At 57.6% G+C, this 22,332-nt stretch overlaps 13 non-coding genes across 13 annotated transcripts; all 13 read right to left on the bottom strand.

The window, feature by feature from the left end:
* Positions 1–973: 973 nt before the first annotated feature.
* On the bottom strand, positions 974–1,054 carry LOC114196537 (small nucleolar RNA SNORD115). The gene has a single exon (XR_003606703.1). It is a non-coding gene; the product is annotated as a small nucleolar RNA SNORD115 (small nucleolar RNA).
* A 2,975-nt stretch (positions 1,055–4,029) lies between these two features.
* LOC114196555 (small nucleolar RNA SNORD115) lies at positions 4,030–4,109 on the bottom strand. The gene has a single exon (XR_003606720.1). It is a non-coding gene; the product is annotated as a small nucleolar RNA SNORD115 (small nucleolar RNA).
* A 1,577-nt stretch (positions 4,110–5,686) lies between these two features.
* Positions 5,687–5,767, bottom strand: LOC114196538 (small nucleolar RNA SNORD115). The gene has a single exon (XR_003606704.1). It is a non-coding gene; the product is annotated as a small nucleolar RNA SNORD115 (small nucleolar RNA).
* A 1,868-nt stretch (positions 5,768–7,635) lies between these two features.
* Positions 7,636–7,716, bottom strand: LOC114196564 (small nucleolar RNA SNORD115). The gene has a single exon (XR_003606729.1). It is a non-coding gene; the product is annotated as a small nucleolar RNA SNORD115 (small nucleolar RNA).
* Positions 7,717–9,304: 1,588 nt separating this feature from the next.
* LOC114196560 (small nucleolar RNA SNORD115) lies at positions 9,305–9,385 on the bottom strand. The gene has a single exon (XR_003606725.1). It is a non-coding gene; the product is annotated as a small nucleolar RNA SNORD115 (small nucleolar RNA).
* A 1,574-nt stretch (positions 9,386–10,959) lies between these two features.
* On the bottom strand, positions 10,960–11,040 carry LOC114196544 (small nucleolar RNA SNORD115). The gene has a single exon (XR_003606710.1). It is a non-coding gene; the product is annotated as a small nucleolar RNA SNORD115 (small nucleolar RNA).
* Positions 11,041–12,641: 1,601 nt separating this feature from the next.
* On the bottom strand, positions 12,642–12,722 carry LOC114196567 (small nucleolar RNA SNORD115). The gene has a single exon (XR_003606731.1). It is a non-coding gene; the product is annotated as a small nucleolar RNA SNORD115 (small nucleolar RNA).
* A 1,567-nt stretch (positions 12,723–14,289) lies between these two features.
* LOC114196554 (small nucleolar RNA SNORD115) lies at positions 14,290–14,370 on the bottom strand. The gene has a single exon (XR_003606719.1). It is a non-coding gene; the product is annotated as a small nucleolar RNA SNORD115 (small nucleolar RNA).
* A 1,588-nt stretch (positions 14,371–15,958) lies between these two features.
* Positions 15,959–16,039, bottom strand: LOC114196557 (small nucleolar RNA SNORD115). The gene has a single exon (XR_003606722.1). It is a non-coding gene; the product is annotated as a small nucleolar RNA SNORD115 (small nucleolar RNA).
* A 1,570-nt stretch (positions 16,040–17,609) lies between these two features.
* LOC114196548 (small nucleolar RNA SNORD115) lies at positions 17,610–17,690 on the bottom strand. Its single transcript, XR_003606714.1, has one exon. It is a non-coding gene; the product is annotated as a small nucleolar RNA SNORD115 (small nucleolar RNA).
* Positions 17,691–19,277: 1,587 nt separating this feature from the next.
* On the bottom strand, positions 19,278–19,358 carry LOC114196569 (small nucleolar RNA SNORD115). The gene has a single exon (XR_003606733.1). It is a non-coding gene; the product is annotated as a small nucleolar RNA SNORD115 (small nucleolar RNA).
* Positions 19,359–20,947: 1,589 nt separating this feature from the next.
* On the bottom strand, positions 20,948–21,028 carry LOC114196556 (small nucleolar RNA SNORD115). Its single transcript, XR_003606721.1, has one exon. It is a non-coding gene; the product is annotated as a small nucleolar RNA SNORD115 (small nucleolar RNA).
* A 1,218-nt stretch (positions 21,029–22,246) lies between these two features.
* LOC114196561 (small nucleolar RNA SNORD115) lies at positions 22,247–22,327 on the bottom strand. Its single transcript, XR_003606726.1, has one exon. It is a non-coding gene; the product is annotated as a small nucleolar RNA SNORD115 (small nucleolar RNA).
* Positions 22,328–22,332: the final 5 nt, after the last annotated feature.

Genomic DNA, 22,332 nt, shown 5'->3' with positions numbered 1-22,332 from the left:
AATGCCACGGTAATCACGTGCATGCAGCCAAGACATGCCACCCTCTGTCTGCCATGCAGGGGGACCCTGTTTCTGCACCGATTTGGCCTCTTCCTCGGATCATTCCCTCAGGTCTAGAGTGCTGCGACCATAGGCCCAGGGATATTGCCTCTTGTGCCTAGGGATTCGAGATTCCCCTCCTAGGCCCAGTGGGCTCTTTCTGTCTATGCACTCAAAGGGATCAGGAGGGGAGCTCCCCAGCTGCCCCTAATGGGCCCAAGCTCCTTGTGAGTCCAGTACATGCGTCAGGAGCTCTGGGCTCTCCTGCCCGGGGCAACTTGCCAAGGGCCTGCACTTCAGGAACACATCAAGGTCAAGGTGGACAGACACCAGTGGCCCAGGGGCCCACGTCCACCATCTGGATGGGCCAATGAGGCACACCATGAAGCAGCAAGAGCCCTCAGCTGAATGTGGTCTGACATTGGCACCCATACACTTTCTGGTCCTTGTCAGGGACCCATGCAAAATTTGCTTCCCCTGCACATGAGATGGTCCAAGGGCCGACTTTCAAGTTGGAAGTCCCCCCTTTACAGACATCCAGGGCTCCGAGTCTGATGTCCATGCAACTGCCACCCAGACACAGGCCACCCGAACCCACCCCAATGGCACCTGCCACTTCCCTCTAAACCCAGTGGCTTCCACTCACCTGCCATGTTTGAAGCTGTGCAGAGACCCTGGCCACCATGGCCTACTGAAAGACACAAGGAGAACCAGGTGCTAAGCAATGGCTCCACAGGAGATGTCCTGGGAGGTGGATAGGGTCAGCAGAGAAATTCGAAGTTTTGAGGCCCTTTGGGCACTTGGAGGCCCATCAAAAGGTCACAGCCACAGCGGGGAACTTTGAGGGAACCGTCACCTCAAGCCCCAAACTACAGCGCTCCTCCAGGACGCCAAACAACCTTGGGATGTTGACCCCAGCATTGTCCCCTCCATTGGGCCTCAGCGTAATCCTATTGAGCATGATTTTTAGGTCATCATCTCTCTTCGAGACAATATGAGTTCTCATCATTGACCCAAACAAGGCAGTGATGACACAGACGGGTGTTATGCTGTCCCCTGAACCTGATATCTGGGGTGCTTACTGTAGAGCAGGATACCCTGGCTGGGGGGTTGGGGAGACTGAGTCATGAGACTTTGAGCCTCTTGCAGGGGCTGGGCCTAGCAAGACTTGGCCCTCAGGGCAGAATCTTTGTCTGGGGACACAATCTTGGTAGAGAGGGTTAAGCCAGGTGTCAGAATGCCCTGCTGCATGGAACCTGCTCCTGCAGCCAAGAAGTGCCAGTCCCAAAAGCCTAGCACCCCATGGCAAGGCTTTAGACCAGACGGCACATAGCAGATGACTGCAAGGAAGGGGCAGGCTATAGAAGCAGAGATGCCCATACCTGGATCCTGAAAAAATGGAGGGCTTGGCCCCTGAAGCAGCCAAGTCTTGCTGAAGCCTCCCCCCCCAGAAGAAGGCATGGCACACATGCTTCCCGAGCGGTAGCACGCTGTAGGCATGGGGCCAGTCGTGAAGTGTGCATGCCCTTATAGGTAGGTTCAGGCCCTTGCCCTCCCACGGATTGGCCATCTGTCGCACCCTGAGCCTGGCTGGTGCCCTCGAAGACATGGGGAGCCATGGCCCCCAGGGTTGCCAGGGCAGAGGAATGGATATCGGGCCAACGGCATGCATACAACCAAGTCATGTTGCCCACTGCCCCTTTGCAGGGGGGCCCTCTCCCTGCACCTGCTGGGTCTCTTCCTGGAATCACTACCTCAGGTCTAGAGTGTCACTGCGAGAGGCCCATGGCCATCACCTGTTGTACCCAAGAACTCAAGATTCCTCTCCTTGGACTGGTGGCCCTTTCGGTCTTGACAACCCAAGGGATCAGGAAGGAGAGCTCCCCAGCTGGTCTGAGGAGGCCCAAGCTCCTTGGGAGTTGGGTGTGTGCAACAGAAGCTCTGGGCTGTCCCACCCGGGGCAACTTGCCAAGGGCCAGCGCTTCAGGAACACCTCAAGGCTTAGGTGGACAGATGCCAGTGGCCCAAGGAGCCCACATCCACCATCTGGATGGGCCCATGAGGCATGCCATGAAGCAGCAAGAGCCCTCAGCTGAATGTGGGTTGACGTTGGCGCCCATACACTTTCCGGTCCTTGTCAGGGACCCATGCAAAATTTGTTTCCCATGCATATGAGATGGTCCAAGGGCGGACTTTCAAGGGGGATCTCCACCCTTTACAGACATTCAGGGCTCCTGAGCCAATGTCCATGAGCCAGGACCCACGGGCCAACAGGACCCACCCCAATGGCATCTGCCGCTTCCCTCCAAGCCCAGTTGTTTACACTCACCTGTTAGGTTTGTGGCTATGTCATCATCTCTCTTTGAGACAATATGAGTTCTCATCATTGATCCAAGCAAGGCAGTAAAGATGCAGGTGGGTGTTATACCATCCCTAGAATCCACTTACCAGGGGAGCTCACTGTAGAGCAGGATTCCCCAGGGGGTGGGTGGATGGATTCCCAAGACTTTGGGCCTCTTGCAGGGGCTGGGTCTAGCCAGACTTGGTCCTCAGGGTAGAATCTTTGTCTGGGGTCACGATCTGGGGAGAGAAGGGTAGGCCAGGTGTCAGAACACCCTACTGTGTGGCACCTGCCCCTGCAGCCATGAAGTGCCAGTCTCGAAGCCCTGGTGCCCTGTGGCAAGGCTTTAGGCCGGCTGGCACATTGTGGGTGACTCCAAGGAAGGGGCAGGCTATAGGAGCAGAGGTGCCCATACCTGGACCCCCAAAAAATGGAGAGCATGGCCCCTGAAGGAGCCGAGCCTTGTTGATGCTGCCCCCCAGAAGAGGTCACAGCACACATGCTTCCTGAGAAGTAGCACACTGTGGATGTGGGGCCAGTTGTGAAGAGTGTGTGCCCTGGTAGTTAGGTCCAGGCCATCGCCCTGCCACGGATTGGCCATCTGTCACACCCTGAGCCTGGCAGGTGCCCTCAAAGACATGGGGAGCCATGGCCCCCAGGGTCCCCAGGGCAAAGGAATAGGTACCAGGCAAACCGCATGCATGCACCCAGGTCATGCTGCCCACTGCCCCCCTTGCAGGGGGGGCCCTCTCCCTGCACCTGCTGGGCCTCTTCCCGGAATCACTACCTCAGGTCTAGAGTGCCACTGTGAGAGACCCAGGGCCATCGCCTGTTGCACCCAGGAACTTGATTCCCCTCCTTGGCCTGGTGGGTCCTTTCTGTCTTGACATCCCAAGGGATCTGGGAGGAGAGCTCCCCAGCTTTTCTGAAGAGGCTCAAGCTCCTTGGAGTAGGTGCATGTGACAAGTTCTGGGCTGTCCCATCTGGGACACCTTGGCAATGGCCGGGGCTTCAGGAACAGCCTAGGTCCAAGGGTGACAGCTGCCAGTGGCACAACAGGCCCAGGTCCACCATCTGGACAGGCCAATGTGTCATAACGTGAAGCAGCACAAGCCCTCAGCTGAATGTGGGCTGACGGTGGTGTCCATGCACTTTCTGGTCCTTGTCAGGGACATGGCCAAACTTTCTCTTCCCTTTAGGTGAGATGGCCCAAAGGCGGACCTTCAAGAGGAAAGTCTACCTTCTCCTTATATCCAGGGCTACCAGACCAAAGACCATGAGGCCGCCGCCCAGATACCAGCCTCCCAAAACCACCCCTATGACATCTCAGCCCCCTCCAGGCCCAATGGCTTCCAAACACCTACCATGGTTGAGGCCGAACTGAGACCCTGGCCAACACAGCCCACGGAAAGACACAAGGAGTCCAAAATTGCTAAGCAATGACTCCCTGGGAGGCAACCTAGTAGGGGGAATGAGTCGGCAGGCAAGGCCGAAGGCCTCAGCACCTCTGGGCGCCTGGAGGCCCACAGTCAGACCATAGCCACATCAAGGAACCCCGAGGGATCGGTCACCTCAAGCCCCAAATTGCAGCACTCCCGCAGGGCCCTGAGCATCCTTGGGATGCTGACCTCGGGATGGACCCTGCCATTGGGCCTCAGTGTAATCCTATTGAGCATGATTTTTAGGTCATCATCTCTCTTTGAGACAATATGAGTTCTCATCATGACCCAAGGAAGGCAGTAACAACACAGGCGGGCACTCTCTTGTCCCCCGAATCTGCTTTCCATGGGAGCTTACTAGAGAGTGGATTACCATGGAGGGTGCCAGGGCAGGAGACGTTGGGCCAGTTGCTAAGGCTGGGCCTAGGAAGATTTGGCCCTCAGGGCAGGATCTTCATCTGGGTACGTGATTTGGAGAGAAAGGGTAGACCTGGTGTCAAAACGTCATTCTCCGGGGCACCTACCCCTGCAGCCAAGAGCTGCCAGTTCCAATTTCCTGGTGCCTCATGGCAAGGCATGAGGCTGTCTGGCATACAGTGGGAACTGCAAGAAAGGGGCAGGCTACAGGAGCCGAGATGCCCATACCTGGACCCTGAAACAATGGAGAGTGTGGCCCCCATGAGAGCCAAGCCTTGCTGATGCTGCCCCCCAGATGGGCCAGCACACAGTCTTCCTGAGAGGTAGCATGCTGTGGACTCTGGGCCAGGTGTGAAGGGTGGGTGCCCTGGTATGTAAAGTCAGGCCCTCACCCTCCCACAGATTGGCCATCTCTGACACCAGGAGTTGGGCTGGGACCCTCGAGAACATGGGGACCCACGGCCCTCCAGGTCCCTAGGGCAGAGGAATGGATGCTGTGCTAACAGCATGCTTGCAACCAGGCATGCCACCCATTCCTGCCATGCATGGGGTCCCTCTCCTTGCACCTGCTGGGCCTCATCACCAGGATCACTCCCTCAGATCTAGAGTGCTGTGATGATAGGCCCAAGGACATCACCTGTTGTGCCCAGGGACTCAAGATTACCCTCCCAGGCCAGGTTGGCCCTTCCTGTCTCAGCGGCCCAAAGGATTGGAGAGGGGAACTCCTCAGTTGCCCTGAGGGGGCCCAAGCTCATTGGGAGTCAAGTGCATGCAACAGGAGCTCTGAGCTCTCTGGCCCAGGGCAACTTGCCAAGGTCCAGGGCTTCATGAACACTCCAGGTCTGAGGAGACAGCTGCCAGGGGCCCCAAGGGTCTTTTATCCACCATCTGGATGGGCACATGGGCGAGATCCCTCAGCTGATTGTTGGCTGATAGCAGCGTGCCTGTACTTTCTGGTCCATGTCAGGGACCTGGCCAAACTTTCAATTCCCCTGCACATGGGATGGCCCAAGGGTGGACCTTCGATGGGGAAATCCACCCGCTCCGGCCATCCAGGTTTCCCAACCTGACCCCCATGTGGTTGCCACCCAGATACAGGCCACCGGAACCCACTCCAGTTGGCGTCTATGGCCTCCCTCGAAGCCCAGTGGCTCCACTCACCTGCGATGTGTGTGGCCACACTGAGACCCTGGGCACCAAGGCACACTGAAAGACACAAAGAGACCAGGGTTGCTAAGCAATGGCACCCCGGAAGGTGTTCTGGGAGGGGGGTTGGGTCAGCAGGCAAGGCCAAAGGCCCGAGCACCTCTTGGGCACCTGGAGACCCACAGTCAGGCCACAGCCAAAGCAGGGAGGCTTGAGGGATCGGTTGCTTCAAGCCCCAAACTGCAGCACTCCCCCAGGGCCCTGAGCATCCTCAGGATGCTGACTCCGAGATGGTCCCTCCATTGGGCCTCAGCGTAATCCTATTGAGCATGATTTTTAGGTCATCATCTCTCTTCGAGACAATATGAGTTCTCATCATTGACCCAAGCAAGGCAATGGTGATGCCGGCAAGCCCTCTCCTGCCCCCCGAACCTGCTTACCTGGGGTGCTTACTGTAGAGTGGGATGCCCGGTGGGGGTTGGGGACCCAAGACGTTGGGATTCCTGCTGGGGCTCGGCCTAGGAAGACTTGAATCTCAGGGCGGGAACTTGGTCTGGGGCAGAATCTGTGGAGAGAGTGGTAGTCTAGGTGTCAAAATGTCCTGCTGTGGGGCACCTGCCCCAGCGGCCAAAAGCTGCCATTTCTGAAAGCCTGGTGCTGCGTAACCCGAGGAAGGCAGTGGCGACCCGAGCAGGCACTTTCTGTCCCCCAAACTGCTCAGCAGGGGTGCCTACTGTAGAGCAGGATGCCCTGCAGGAGTGCGGGGGCATGAAACATTGGGCCTCTTGCCAGTGCTGGGCCTAGCAAGACTTGGCCCTCAGGGTGGGATCTTCAACTGGGGATGCAATCTTGGGAGAGAGGAGTAGGCCAGCTCTCAAAATGTCCTGCTCCAAGGTACCTGCCCCTGCATCCAAGAGGGGCCACACCTGGAATCCCAGTGACATGTGGCAAGACATGAGACCGCCTGGCACACGGCGGAGGAACACAAGGAAAGGGTAGCTGCAGGAGCAGAGATGCCCATACCTGGACCTGGAAACTATGGAGAACATGGTCCCCAAGGAAGCCAAGCCTTGGTGATGCTGGCCCCCAGGAGAAGGCTCGGCAAATAGGCTTCCTGAGAGGTAGCACATGGTGGGCATGCAGCCCAGTGTGCAGTGTGCATGCCCTGATAGGTAGGGCCAGGCCCTTGCCCTCCCACCATTAGCCATATGTGGCACCTGGAGTTGGGCAGGTGTTTCTTGAGGACACGGGGAGCCACTGCCCCCAGGCCCCGCAAGGCAGAGAAATGGATGCTGGGCAAACAAGATGTGCCTGCAAACAAGGCATGCCACCCTCTGCTTGCTGTACAAGGGGGGCATCTCCCTGCACCTGTTGGGCCTCTTCCCTCAGATCAATCCCTTAGGTCTAAAGTGCCGCCATGATAGGCCCAGGGCTATTGGCTGTTGCACCCAGGGACTTGAGATTCCCCTCCTAGGCCTGGTGGGCCCTTCCAGTCTGAGCAGCCAAAGGGATCGGGGATGGGAACTCCACAGCTGCCCCAAGGGGGTCCAAGCCCCTTGGGAGTCGATGTATGCAAAAGGAGCTCTGAGTTCTCCAGCCCGGGACAACTTATCAAGGGTGAGGACTTCAAGAACAGCCCAGGGCCATTGGGGACAGCCACCAGTGGCCCAAAAGGGCCCACGTCCACCACCTGGATGGTCCCATGGGGCACACCTTGAAGCAGCGAGGTCCCTCAGCTGAATGTGGACTGACGGCAATGTCCCTGCACTTCCCAGTTGTCAGGGACCCTGACAACATTTAACTTCCCCTGCACGTGGGAGGGCCCAAGGGCGGACCTTCGAAGGAGAGGTCCACCCTCTCCGGACATCCAGGGCTCCTGGCCTGATTCCAATGCAGCTGCCTCCCAAAAATGGGCTTCCATAACCCACCATGAAAGCATCTGCAACCTCCCTCCACACACAGGGGCTTCCACTCACCTGTTATAGTTGAGGACATGCTGAGACGCTGGACAGCATGACCCACTGAGAGACACAAAGAGACCAGGGTTGACAAGTAATGGCTCTCCGGGAGGTGTCCTGGGAGGGTGAATGAGTTGTCAGGCAAGGCTGAAGGCCTTAACACCTTTGGGCCCCTAGAGGCCCACAGTCACAGCGGGGAGGCTCGAGGGATTGGTTAGTTCAAGCCCCAAGCTTCAGCCCTCCTCTGGGCCCTGAGCATCCTGGGGATGCTGATCTGGGAATGATCCCCTCCTCTAGGACTCAGCATAATCCTATTAAGCATGATTTTTAGGTCATCATCTCTCTTCGGGACAGTATGAGTTCTCATCATTGACCCAAGCAAGGCAGTGGTGACGCGGGCAGGTGCTCTCCCATCCCCTGAACCTGCTTACCGGGAAAACCTGGATGAATGGGGATGGGGGCAAGAGATGTTGGGCTCCTTGCAGGAGTAAGGCCTAGCAAGACTTGACCCTCAGACCAGGATCTTCATCTGGGATGGGATCTGGGGAGAGAGGGGTAGGCCAGGTGTCAAAATGTACTGCACCGGGCGCTGTCCCTGTGGCTAAGGGCTGACAGTCTGAAACCATGGCAGTGCATTGCAAGGCTTGAGGCTGGCCAGCACATGGTGTGGGACCACAAGGAAAGGGCAAGCTACAGTAGCAGAGATGCCCATACATGGACCCCGAAACAATGGAGAGTGTGGCCCCTGAGGGAACAGATTCTTGCTGATGTTGACCCCAAGAAGGCTCAGCACAGAGGCTTCCTGAGAGAAGGCCCTCCCACAGCATGCTGTGGGGGCTGGAACCAGCGTGAAGGGTGAGTACCCTGGTAGGTAGGACCAGGCCCCCGCCCTCCCACGGATTGGCCATCTGTTGCATGGCCACATGGAGCTGGGCAGGTGCCCTCAAGGACATGGAAGCCATGGCCCCCAGGGTCCTTAAGGCAGAGGAATGGATGCTGGGCCACCCACATGCACGCAACCAAGGCATGCTGCCCACTGCCCGCTGTGCAAGAGACCCCTCTCCCTGTACCTGCTGGGCCTCTTCTGGATCACTCCCTCAGGTCTAGTGTGCCATGACAATAGGCATGGGGCCATTGCCTATTGTGCTCAGGGACTCAAGATTCCCCTCCATACTCGGTAAGTCCTTCCTGCTTCAGCAGCCTAAGGGACCAAGGACAATGCTCCCTAGCTGCCCTGAAGGAGACCAAGCTCCTTGAGAGTCGGTTGCATGTGACAGGAGCTCTGGGCTCTCCTGCCCGGGGCACTTTCCCAGGGCCGAGGCTTCAGGAACACCCCAGGGCCATTGGGGACAGACACCAGTGGCCCCAAGGGGTCAATGTCCACCATCTGGATGGGAAATGGGGCACACCATGAAGCAGCAAGAGCCCTCAGCTGAACATGTGCTGATGGTGGTGTCCCTGCACTTTCTGGTCATTGTCAGGGACCCAGCCAAATTTTCACTTCCCCTGCACATGGGATGGCTGAAGGGGGGACATTTAAGGGATAAGTTCACCCTCTCCGGACATCCAGGGCTCCCGGCCCGATGGCCATAGGGCTGCCTCCTAGACACAGGCCTCCAAAACCAAACCTGATGGCATCTGCTGCCTCCCTGCAAGCCCAGTGGCTTCCACTCACCTGCCGTGGTGAGGCCACATGGAGACCCTAGCCACCATGGCCCACTGAAAGACACAAGGGGACCAGGGTTGTTAAGCAATGGCTCCCTGGGAGGCGTCCTGGGAAGGGGAATGAGTCAGCAGGCAAGGCAGAAGGCCTGAGCACCTCTTTGGCACCTGGAGGCCAACAGTCACACCACAGCCACAGCAGGGAGCCTTGAAGGAAGGTTCACTATAAGCCCCAAACAGCAGCTCTCCGCCAGGGCCACGAGCATCTTCTGGATACTGACCCACGGATGGTCCTCACCATTGGGCCTCAGTGTAATCCTAGTGAGCATGATTTTTAGGTCATCATCTCTCTTCAAGATAATCTGAGTTCTCATCTTTGACCCAAGCAACGCAATGGCGAAGCAAGCGGGTGCTCTCCTGTCCCCCGAACTGACTTACCTGGGGTGTTTCCTGTAGAATGGGATGCCCTGGGAAGGGGGCGATGACACGAGATGTTGGGCCTTTTGCCAGGGCTTGGCCTAGCAAGACTTGGATCTCAGGGTGGGATATTCATCTGGGGACGGCATCTGGGGAGAGGGGTAGGCCAGCTGTCAAAATGTCCTGCACGGGCACACCAGTCCCTGTGGCCAAGAGCTGCCAGTCTGGAAAGCCTGGTGCTGCATGGCAAGTTGTGAGGTTTGTCAGCACACATTGGGGGACCACAAGAAAGGGGCAGGCTACAGGAGCAGAGATGCCCATACCTGGAACACAGAACAATGGAGAGTGTGGCCCCCAAGGGAGCTGTGCCTTGCTCATGCTGCTGCCCAGAAGGCCCAGCACACAGGCTTCCTGAGAGGTAGCACACTGTGGGCAGGGGGCTGGGCGTGAAGGGTGTGAGCCCTAGTAAGTAGGACCAGGCCTTCGCCCTCCCACAGATTGGCCATCTGTGGCACCGGGAGTTGGGCAGATGCCCTCAAGGACACGGGATCCACGGCCCCCACGGCACAAAGCCAGAGGAACGGATGTCAGGGTAATCACGTCCACACAACCAAGCACTTTCAGTCATGCAGGGGGACCCTGTCCCTGCAACTGCTTGGCCTCCATCTGGGATCACTCCCTCAGGTCTAGAGTGCTGTGACCATAGGCCCAGGGCCATCGCCTGTTGCACCTAGGGATTCGAGATTCCCCTCCTCAGCCTGGTGGGCTCTTTCTGACTCCACAGCCCAAGGAATCAGGAGAGGAGCTACCCAGTGGCCCCAAGTGGGCCCAAGCTCCTTGGGAGTCAAGTGCATGTGACAGGAGCTCTTGGCTCTCCTTCCTAGGGCAAATTGTCAAGGGCCAGCCCTTCAGGAACAGCTCAGGGCCAAGGCAGACAGACACCAGTGGCTCAGGGGCCCACGTCCACCATCTGGATGGGCCCATGGGGCACATCATTGAGCAGCAGGAGCCCTCAGTTGAACGTGGGCTGACACTGGCACCCTAACACTTTCCAGTTTGTCAGGGACCCATGCAAACTTTTCCTTCCCCTGCACATGAGATGGTCCAAGGGTGGACTTTCAAGGGGGAAGTCCACCCTTTACAGATATCTAGGGCTCCCAGTTCGATGTCCATGCAGCCCCCACCCAGACATGGGCCAAGAGTACCCACCCCAATGGCGTCTGCCACTTCCCTCCAAGCCTGGTGGCTTCCTCTCACCTGCCATGTTTGAGGCCATGGGGAGACCCTGGACACCATGCCCCACTGAATGACACAAGGAGAACTAGGTGCTAAACAATGGCTCCACGGGAGGTGTCCTGGGAGGGGGAATGAGTCAGCAGGGAAGGTCGAAGGCCTGAGGCCCTTTGGGCACATGGAGGTCCACAGTAAGGCCACCACAGTGGGTAACTTCAAGGGATCCGTTGCCTCAAGCCCCAAAATACAGCATTCCTCAAAACCCAGGCAACCTTGATTTGTTTACCCTGGCATGGTCCCCTCTACTGGGCCTCAGCGTAATCCTAGTGAGCATGATTTTAAAGTCATCATCTCTCTTCAAGACAATATGAGTTCTCATCATTGACCCAAGCAAGGCAGTGATGACTCAGGCAGACACTATGACGTCCCCCGAACCTGCTTTCTGGGGTGCTTATTGTAGAGTGGGATGCCCCGGTGAGTGACCAAGTCATAAGACTTTGAGCCTTTTGCAGGGGCTGGGCCTAGCAAGACTTGGCCCTCAGGGCAGAATCTTCCTCTGGGGCTGCAATCTAGGAAGAGAGGGGTAGGCCAAGTGTCAGAATGCCCTGTTGTGTGGCACCTACCCCTGCAGCCACGAAGTGCCAGTCCCAAAAGCCTGGTGCCATGTGGCAAGGCTTTAGGCCATCCAGCACACAGCAAGTGACCACAAGGAAGGGGTAGGCTATAGGAGCAGAGATGCCCATACCTGGACCCCCAAAAAACGGAAAGCTTGGCTCCTGAAGGAGCCGAGCCTTGTTGATGCTGCCCCCCAGAAGAAGGCATGGCACACACACTTCCCGAGAGGTAGTACACTGTGGGCATGGGGCCAGTGGTGAAGGACGCATGCCCTGGTAGGTAGGTCCAGGCCCTCGTCCTCCCACGTTTTGGCCATCTGTCGCACCCTGAGCCTGGCAGTTGCCCTCAAAGACATGGGGAGCCATGGCCCCCAGGGTCCCCAAGGCAGAGGAATGGATACTGGGCAAACCACATGCATGTAACAAGGTCATGCCGCCCACTTCCCCCGTTGCAGTGGGGCCCTCTCCCTGCACCTGCTGGGTCTCTTCCCAGAATCACTACCTCAGGTCTAGAGTGCCACTGTGAGAGGCCCAGGGCCATCGCCTGTTGCACCCAGGAACTTGATTCCCCTCCTTGGCCTGGTGGGCCCTTCATATCTTGACAGCCCAAGGGATCAAAGAGGAGAGCTCCCCAGCTGGTCCGAGGAGGCCCAAGCTCCTTGGAGTAGGTGCGTGTGACAGAAGCTCTGGGCTGTCCCACCCGGAGCACCTAGGCAATGGCCAGGGCTTCAGGAACAGCCCATGGCCGAGCGGGACAGCCGCCAGTGGCCCAAGGGGCCCAATTCCACCATCTGGACATGCCAGTGTGTCACAATGTGAATCAGCACGAGCCCTCACCTGAATGTGGGCTGACAGCGGTTTCCCTGCACTTCCTGGTCCTTGTCAGGGACACAGCCAAACTTTCCCTTCCCTTGCAGGTGGGATGGCCAAAGGGCGGACCTTCAAGAGGTAAGTCCACCCTCTCCTTATATCCAGGGCTACCAGCCTGAAGCCCATGTGGCTGCCGCCCAGATACCAGCCTCCCAAACCCACCCCTACGGCGTCTCGGCCTCCCTCCAAGCCCAATGGATTCCAATCACCTGCCATGGTTGAGGCTGAACTGAGACCCTGGTCACCACAGCCTCACCACCATGGAAAGACACAAGGAGTCTAGAATTGCTAAGCAATGGCTCCCTGGGAGGCGTCCTGGTAGGGGGAGTGAGTCAGCAAGCAAGGCCGAAAGTTTGAGAACCTTTGGGCACCTGGAGGCCCACAGTCAGTCCATAGCCACAGCGGGGAACCCTGAGGGATCAGTCACCTCAAGCCTCAAACTGCAGCACTCCCCTAGGGCCCTGAGCATCCTTGGGATGCTGACCTCAGGATGGACCTTGCCAATCGGCCTCGGTGTAATCCTATTGAGCATGATTTTTAGGTCATCATCTCTCTTCGAGACAATATGAGCTCTCCTCATTGACCCAAGCAAGTCAGTAGCATTGCAGGTGGGCACTCTCCTGTCCCCCGAATCTGCTTACTGGGGGAGCTTACAGTAGAACAGATTACCCTGGAGGGCACCAGGGCAAGAGATGTTGGGCCTGTTGCCAGGGCTGGGCCTAGGAAGACTTGGCCCTCAGGGCAGGATCCTCATCTGGGTACATGACCTGGGGAGAGAGGGTAGGCCTGGTGTCAAAACACCATTCTCCGGGGCACCTAACCCTGCGGCCAGGAGCTGCCAGTCCCTAAATCCTGGTGCCACATGTCAAGGCGTGAGGCTGTCCAGCATCCGGTGAGAACCGCAAGAAAGGGGCAGGCTACAGGAGCCGAGGTGCCCATACAAGGACCCCAGAACAATGGAGAGCATGCCCCCCACCCAGGGAGCCAAGCATTGCTGAGGCTGCCTCCCAGGAGAAGGCCAGCACACAAGCTACCTGAGAGGTTGCAGGGTGTGGGAGTGAGGCATGGCATGCAGGGAGCTTGTCCTGGTAAGTAGGGCCAAGAACTCACCCTACCACAGATTGGCCATCTGTGACACTCTCGAGGGCAGGTGCCCTTGAAGACACAGGAAGCCATGGACCCATGGTTTTCAGGGTAGCAGAATGGATGCAAGGCAAAACACATGCACACAACCAAGGCATGTAGTGCACTGCCCACCATGCAAGTGGGGGGCCTCTCCTTGCACCTGCTGAGCCTCTTCCCCTGGATAACTCCATCATGTCTAAAGTGTCAGGACGAGAGCCCCAGGGCCATCGCCTATTGTGCCCAGGACTTGAGATTCCCTTCCCAGGCCCAGTGGGCCCTTGCTGTCTCAGCAGCCCAAGGGATCAGGGAGGGGAGCTCCCAGCTGCCCCGAGGGGACCCAAGCTCCTTGGGAGTCAGGTGCATGCAACAGGAACTGTGGGCTGTTCTGCCCAGGGCACCTTGCCAAGTGCCAGGCTTCAGCAAAAGCCAAGGGCTTTGGGGGACAGCCACCAGTGGTCAAAGGGGCCCATGTCCACCATCTGGATGGGTCTATGGGGAACACCATGAAGCAGTAAGGTCCCTCAGCTGAAGTGGGTGACGGCAGCATCCCTGCACTTTCTAGTCCTTGTAAGGGACCAGGCCCATCTTTCGTTTCCCCGGTATGTGGGATTCCCCAAGGGCAGACCATCAAGGGGGAAGTCCACCCTCTATGGACATCCAGGGATCCCAGCCATATTCCCTCACGACCCACCCCAATGACATGTGCGGCCTCCCTCCAAGTGCAGTGTCTTCCACTCACCTGCCATGGTTGTGGCCGTGCTGAGACACTGGCCGCCACGGCCCAAGAAAGACACAAGGAAATCGGGGTTGCAAAGCAATGGCTTTTCTGGAGGGGTCCTTGGAGGACGAATGGGTCAGCAGGCAAGGCCGAAGGCTTGATCCACTCATGGGCACCTGGAGGCCCACAGTCAGTTCATACCTACAGTGGGGAGCCTTGAGGGAATGGTCACCTCAAGCCCCAATCTGCAGCTCTCACCCAAGGCCCCGAGCATCCTCGGGATGCTGACCCCGTCATGATCCCCTCCATTGGGCCTCAGCATAATCCTATTGAGCATGATTTTTAGGTCCTCATCTCTCTTCGACACATTATGAGTTCTCATCATTGACCCAAGAAGCGCAGTGGCAACGCAGGCGGGCACTCTCCCAATCCCGAACCTGCTTAGCAGGGGTGTTTACTGTAGAGCAGGATGTCTGGGGGGGAGGGGTGGGGGCACAAGAAGTTGGGCATTTTGCAGTGCCTGGGCATAGCAACACTTGGGCTTCAGGGCAGTATCTTCATCTGGGGACAAGATCTGGGGAGAGAAGGATAGGCGAGGTGTCAAAATGCACTGCTCCGCGGCACCTGCCATTGTAGCCAAGAGCTGCCTGTCCAGAAAGCCTGGCATTGAGTGGCAAGGTGTGAGGCTGGCTGGCATACGGTGGGGGACCGCATGGAAGGGGCAAGCTACAGGAGCAGAAATGCCCATAACTTGACCACGAAACAACAGAGAGCATGGCCCTCGTAAGAGCCAAGCTTTGCTGATGCTGCCTCCCAGATGGCCCGGGACAAAGGCTTCCTGAGAGGTAGTATGCTGTGGACTCTGGGCCAGGCATGAAGGATGGGTGCCCTGGTATGTACAGTCAGGCCCTCACTGTCCCACGGATTGGCCATCTCTGACACCCGGAGTTGGGCTGGTGCCCTCGAGGACATGGGGACCCACGGCCCTCCGGGTCCTGAAGGCAGAGGAATGGATGCTGTGCTAACAGCATGCTCACAACCAGGCATGCCACCCATTCCCGCCATGCACAGGGGCCTTCTCACTGCACCTTCTGGGCCTCATCGCCAGGATCACTCCCTCAGATCTAGAGTGCTGTGATGATAGGCCCAAGGACATCACCTTTTGTGCCCAGGGACTCAAGATTACCCTCCTAGGCCAGGTTGGTCCTTCTGGTCTCAAAGGCCTAAGGGATTAGAGAGGGGAACTCCCCAATTGCCCCGAGGGGGCCCAAACTCCTTGGGAGTCGAGTGCATGGGAAAGGAGCTCTGGGCTTTCTGGTCCAGGACAACTTGCCAAGGTCCAGGGCTTCATGAACACCCCAGGTCTGAGGGGAACAACCACCAGTGGCTCCAAGGGGCCTATATCCACCATCTGGATAGACACATGGGGCACACCATGAAGCAGCAAGCTCCCTCAGCTGATCGTTGGCTGACAGTGGCGTCCCTGCACATTCTGGTCCATGTCTTTTGATTTCCCTGCAACTGGGATGGCCCAAGGGTGGACCTTCAATGGGGAAATCCACCCTCTCTGGCCATCAAGGTTTCCACCCTCTCAGCCTGATACTCGTGTGGCCACCCCCAGACACAGGCCTCCCGCACCCACTCTGGACAGTGTATATGGCCTCCCTCAAAGTCCAGTGGCTCCACTCACCTGTGATGTTTGTGGCCACACTGAGACCCTGGCCACCAAGGCCTGCTGAAAGACACAAAGAAACCAGGGTTGCTAAGCAATGGCTCCCTGGAAGGCGTCCTGGGAGGGGGGATGATTTGTCAAACAAGACCGAATGCCTGAGCACCTCTTGGACATCTGGAGGCCCACAGTCAGGCCACAGCCAAAGCAGGGAGGCTTGAGGGATCAGTCGCTTCAAGCCCCAAACTGCAGCACTTGCCTGGGGCCCTGAGCATCCTCAGGATGCTGACTCTGAGATGGTCCCTCCATTGGTCCTCAGTGTAATCCTATTGAGCATGATTTTTAGGTCATCTTCTCTCTTCGAGACAATATGAGTTCTCATCATTGACCCAAGGAAGGCAATGACAATGATGGCGAGCGCTCTCCTGCCCCCGACTATACTTACCCCAGGTGCTTATTGTAGAGTGGGATGCCCCAGTGGGGGGTGGGGACCCAAGGTGTTGGGATTCCTGCCAGGGCTTGACCTACCAAGACTTGAATCTCAGGGCTGGAACTTCGTCTGGAGACAGGATCTGTGGAGAGAGTGGTAGTCTAGGTGTCAAAATGTCCTGCTCTTGGGCAACTGACCCAGCAGCCAAAAGCTGCCAGTTCCGAAAGCCTGGTTCCGTGTGTTAAGGTGTTAGGCAGGCCGGCACACGGCAGAGGACCTCAAGGAGGGGAAGGCTACAGGAGCAGAGATGCCCATACCTGGACCTCTAAACAACAGAGAGGGTAGCCCCTGAGGGAGCCGAATGTTGCGGATGCTGCCACCAGGAGAAGGTCCGGAACACAGGCTTCCTGAGAGGTAGCATGCTGTGGGCATCGGTCCAGGCATGAAGTGTGCATGCTGTGGTATCTAGGGCCAAGCCCTCGCCATTCCATGGATTGGCCATCTGTGGCACCAGGATTGGGCAAGTGTTTCCCCAGGGCCTCCAGGGAAGAGGAATGAATGCCAGGCCAAACGCTTGCTCCCAATCAAGGAGGAGCACCCACTGTCCGCCTTGCAGGGGAGGCCTCTTCCTGCACCTGCTGGGCCTCTTCCCTAGGATCACCCCCTCAGGACTAGAGTGCCCTGGAGAGAGGCCAGTGCCATCACCTGTTGCGTGCAGGGACTCTTGATTCCCCTCCAAGGACAGGCCGGTCCTATACAGTCTCAGTGGACCAAGGGATCAGGGAGGGGAGCTCTCCTGATGCCACAAGAGGGACCAAGTTCCTTGGGAGTCAAGTGCATGCAATAGGAGCTCTGGGTTCTCACGCTCGGGGTATCTTGCCAACGGCTATGGCCTCAGGACCAACCCAGGGCCGAGAGGGACGGCCATTAGTGGCCCCAAGGGTCCCACGTCCACAATCTGGACAGACCCATGGGGCACACCATGAAGCAGCAAGAGCCCTGACCTGTTAGTGGGCTGATGGCGTTGTCCCTGAACTTTCCAGTCCTTGTCAGGGACCCGGCCAAACTTTCACTTCCCCTGCACGTGGAATGATCCAAGGGCGGACCTTCGAGGGGGAAGTCCTCCCTCTCCTGACATCCAGGGCTCCCAGCCCGATGCCCATGCAGCCGCCACCCAGACCCGGCCTCCTAAAACCACTCCGATGGTGTCTGAGACCTCCCACCAAGCCAGTGGCTTCCAATCACCTGCCATGTTTGAGGACATGCTGAGACCCTGGCCACCATGGCCCAGTGAAAGACACAAGGAGTCCAGGGTTGCTAAGCCTAGCCCAAGTCCTAGGAGGGGGAATGGGTCGGCAGGCTAGGCCAAAGGCCGAAGGCTTGATTCCCTCGTGGGCACCTTGAGGTCTACAGTAAGGCACAACAAACGTGGGGAGCTTCAAGGGATTGGTCGATTCAAGCCCCAAACTGCAGCAGTCCCCCTGGGCCCCTAGCATCATCGGAATGCTGATCCTGGGTTAGCCCCTCCATTGGGCCTCAGCGTAATCCTATTGAGCATGATTTTTAGGTCATTATCTCTCTTTGAGACAATATGCGTTCTCATCATTGACCCAAGGAAGGCAGTGGTGACCCGAGTGGGCGCTCTCCATTCCCTGAAACTGCTCATCAGGGGTACCTACTGTAGAGCAGGTTACCCTGGGGGCGTGCAGAGGCATGAGACTTTGGGACTCTTGCCGGTGCTGGGCCTAGCAATACTTGGCCCTCAGGGCAAGATCTTCAATTGGGGACACACTCTGGGGAGAGAGGTGTAGGCCAGCTCTCAAAACGCCCTGCTCTGGGGTACCTGCCCCTGTGGCCAAGAGCTGCCACTCCCAGAATCCTGGCAATGTGTGGCAAGGTGTGAGGCTGCCCGGCACATTGCGGAGGAACCCAAGGAAGGGGTAGCCTACAGGAGCAGAGATGCCCATACCTGGACCCCGAAACAAAGGAGAATGTGGCCCCCAAGGGAGCCAAACCTTGCTGATGCTGGCCCCCAGGAGAAGGCCTGGCCCATAGACTTCCTAAGATGTAAAACATGGTGGGCATGCAGCCTGGCGTGAAGAGTGCGTGCCCTGGTAGGTAGGGCAGGCCCTTGCTCTCCCACCGTTGGCCATCTGTGTTACCCAGAGGAAGTCAAGTGCTCTTGAGGACATGGGGAACTACCGTCCCCAGGGCCCTCAGGCCAGAGGAATGGATGCTGGGCCAACAAAGCATGCACGCAACCAAGACATGCCGTCCCCTGTCCTCTGTACAAGGGGGGCGTCTTCCTGCACCTGCTGGGCCTCTTCCCTATGATCAATACCTCAGGTCTAGAATACCACCATGAGAGGTCCAGGCTCTCGTCTGTTGCACCCAGGGACTCGAGATTCCCCTCCTAGGACTGGTGGGCCCTTCCTGTCTCAGCAGCTAAAGGGATTGGGGAGGGGACCTCCCCAGCTGCCCCCTTGGGAGCTGAAGTACGCAAAAGGAGAACTGAGCTCTCCAGCCTGGTACACTTTACCAAGGGCCAGAGCTTCAGGAACAGCCCAGGGCCATGGGAGACAGCCATGTCTCCCATGGCCTGCAAGGGGGACACGTCCACCATCTGGATGGTCCCATGGGGGACACCGTGAAGCAGCAAGGTCCCTCAGCTGAATGTGGGCTGACAATGGTGTCCCTGCACTTTCTGGTCCTTGTCAGGGACCCTGACAACATTTAGCTTCCCCTGCATGTGGGATGGTCCAATGGTGGACATTCAACTGAGAAGTCCACCATCTGCAGACATCCAGGGTTCCCGGTCTGACGCCCATGTGGCCACCTCCCAGACATGGGCCTACCGAACCCACCATGAAGGCATCTACAGCCTCCTTCCACACATAGGGGCTTCCATTCACCTACATGGTTGAGGCTGCGCTGAGACCCTGGCCAGCATGGCCTGCTGAGAGACACAAAGAGACGAGGATTGATAAGCAATGGGTTCCTGGGAGGCAGCCTGGGAGGGTGAATGAGTCACCAGGCAAGGCTGAAGGCCTTAACCCCTTTGGGCTCCCAGAGGCCCATAGTCAGGCCACAGCCAAAGGGGGGAGCCTTGAGGGATCAGTCGCCTCACGCCCCAAGCTGCAGTGCTTTCCAGGGCCCTGAGCATCCTGAGGATACTGACCTGGGAATGGTCCCTTCCCCTGGAACTCAGCATAATACTATTAAGCATGATTCTTAGGTCATCATCTATCTTCGGGACAATATGAGTTCTCATCATTGACCCAGGCAAGGCAATGGTGACACGGGCAGGCACTCTCCCATCCCCTAAATGTGCTTATGGGGTGCTTACTTAGAGAAGGATGCCCTGGATGAGCAGGGATGGGGGCAAGAGACATTGGGCTCCTTGCAGTTGCAGGGTGTAGCAAGACTTGACCCTCAGACCAGGATCATCATCTGGGACAGGATCTGGGCAGAGATGGGTAGGCCTGGTGACAAAACGTCCTGCACTGGGGCACTGTCCCTGAAGCCAAGAGCTGACAGTCCGATACTGTGGCAGTGAGTGGCAAGGCTTGAGGCTAGCCGGCAGATGGTGGGGGGATCACAAGGAAAGGGCAGGCTACAGTAGCAGAGATTCCCATACATGGACCTGAAACAATGGAGAGTGTGGCCTCTGAGGGAGAAGATTCTTGTTGATACTGCCCCCCAAAAAGGACCAGCACACAGGCTTCCTGAGAGGTAGCATGCTGTGGGGGCTGGAACCAGTGTGAAGGGTGAGTACCCAGGTAGGTAGGGCCAAGCCCCTGCCCTCCCACGGATTGGCCATCTGTTGCACCTGGAGCTGGGCAGGTGCCCTCAAAGACACGGGGAACCACGGCCCCCAGTGTCTTTAAGGTAGAGGAATGGATGCCGGGCCACCCGCATGCACTCAACCAAGGCATGCCTCCCACTGCCCACTGTGCAAGATACCTCTCTCCCTGCACCTGCTGGACCTCTTCTGGAACACTCCCTCAGGTCTAGAGTGCCAGGACAATAGGTACAGGGCCATCGCCTTTGTGCCCAGGGACTCGAGATTCCCCTCCAAGGCCAGTAAGTCTTTCCTGCTTCAGCAGCCTAAGGGATTGAGGAGGGTGCTCTCCAGCTGCCCTGAAGGAGACCAAGCTCCTTGAGAGTTGGTCCCACATGACAGTAGCTCTGGGTTCTCCTCCATGGGACACCTTGCCAAGGGCCGAGGCTTCAGGAACACCCCAGGGCCAAGAGGGACAGCTACCAGTGGCCCCATGGGGCTAAAGCACCATCTGGTTGGGAAATGAGGCACACCATGAAGCAGCAAGAGCCCTCAGCTGAACTTGGGCTGATGGTGGCGTCCCTGTACTTTCTGGTCCTTGTCAGGGACCCAGCCAACATTTCACTACCCCTGCACGTGGGATGGCCCAAGGGGGCACCTTTAAGGGGTAAGTCCATCCTCTCCGGACATCCAGGGCTCATGGCCCGATGGCCATGGGGCCGCCTCCCAGACACAGATCTCATGAACCAACCCCGATGGCATCTGCGGCCTCCCTGCAAGCCCAGTGGCTTCCACTCATCTGCCATGGTTGAGGCCACATGGATACCCTGGCCACCACAGCCCACTGAAAGACACAAGGGACCAGGGTTGTTAGGCAATGTCTCCCTGGGAGGCATCCTGGGAGGGGGAATGAGTTGGCAGGCAAGGCAGAAGGCCTGAGCACCTCTTTGGCACCTGGAGGCCAACAGTCACACCACAGCCACAGCAGGGAGCCTCGAGGGAACAGTTGCTATAAGCCCCAAACAGCAGCTCTCCCCCAGGGCCGCGAGCATCTTCTGGATGCTGAACCAGGGATGGTCCCCTCCATTGGCCCTCAGTGTAATCCTAGTGAGCATGATTTTTAGGTCATCATCTCTCTTCAAGACAATATGAGTTCTCATCATTGACCCAAGCAAGGCAATGGTGATGCAGGCAGGCACTCTCCTATCCCCTGAACTGGCTTACCCAGGGAGTTTACTGTAGAACAGGATGCCCTAGGAAGGGGGCGATGGCACAAGATGTTGGGCCTTTTGCCAGGGCTTGGCCTAGCAAGACTTGGATTCCAGGGTGGGATCTTCATCTGGTGATGGCATCTGGGGAGGGAGGGGTGGGCCAACTGTCAAAATATCGGGGATGGGGGCAAGAGACATTGGGCTTCTTGCATGCCAAGTGCTGCCAGTCTGCAAAGACTTGCCACATGGCAAGTTGTGAGGATTGCCAGCACACATCGGGGGACCACAAAGAAGGGGCAGCTTAAGGAGCAGAGATGCCCATACCTGGACCCTGAACCCAAGGAGAGTGTGGCCCCCAAGGGAGCCGAACCTTGCTTTTGCTGCCACCCAGGAGAAGGCCTGGCACACAGGCTTCTGGAGAGGTAACACCCTGTGGGTGGGGGGCTGGACATGAAGTGTGCGTTCCCTGGTAGGTAGGGCAAATTGCTACAGGAGCTCTGGGCTCTCCCGCCTGTGGCAACTTGCCAAGGGCCAGTGCTTCAGGAACAGCTCAGGGCCCAGGTGGACAGATGCCAGTGGCTCAAGGGGCCCACGTCCACCATCTGGATGGGCCCATGGGGCACATCATGTAGCAGCAGGAGCCCTCAGCTGAATGTGGGCTGACATTGGCCCCCTTACACTTTCCAGTTTGTCAGGGACCCGTGCAAACTTTTCCTTCCCCTACACATGAGATGGTCCAAGGATGGACTTTCAAGGGGGAAGTCCACCCTTTACAGATATCCAGGGCTCCCATTCTGATGTCCATGCAGCCGTCATCCAGACATGGGCCAACAGAACCCACCCCAACGGCATCTGCAGCTTCCCCCCAAGCCCAGTGGCTTCCACTCACCTGCTATGTTTGAGGCTGTGCAGAGATCCTGGCTACCGTAGCCCACTAAAAGGCACAAGGAGAACCAGGTGCTAAGCAATGGCACCCCAGGAGGTGTCTTGGGAGGGGGAATGGGTCAGCAGGGAAGGTTGAAGGCCTGAGACCCTTTGGGCACTTGAAGGCCAACAGAAAGGTCACAGCCACAGTGGGGAACTTCGAGGGATCCGTTGCCTCAAGCCCCAAACTACAGTGCTCTCCCAGGACCCCAAGCAACCTTGGCATTTTTCCCCATCATGGTACCCTCCATTGGGCCTCAGCATACTCCTATTGAACATGATTTTTAGGTCATCATCTCTCTTCGAGACTATATGAGTTCTCATAATTGACCCAAGCA

The sequence above is a fragment of the Eumetopias jubatus genome, unplaced genomic scaffold (genome assembly GCF_037043125.1).
Source record: "Eumetopias jubatus isolate StellerSeaLion01/CBP00866 unplaced genomic scaffold, mEumJub1_p1.0 scaffold_7, whole genome shotgun sequence".
Classification (NCBI taxonomy): domain Eukaryota; kingdom Metazoa; phylum Chordata; class Mammalia; order Carnivora; family Otariidae; genus Eumetopias; species Eumetopias jubatus.
This window is presented reverse-complemented; position numbering and strand designations above follow the sequence as displayed.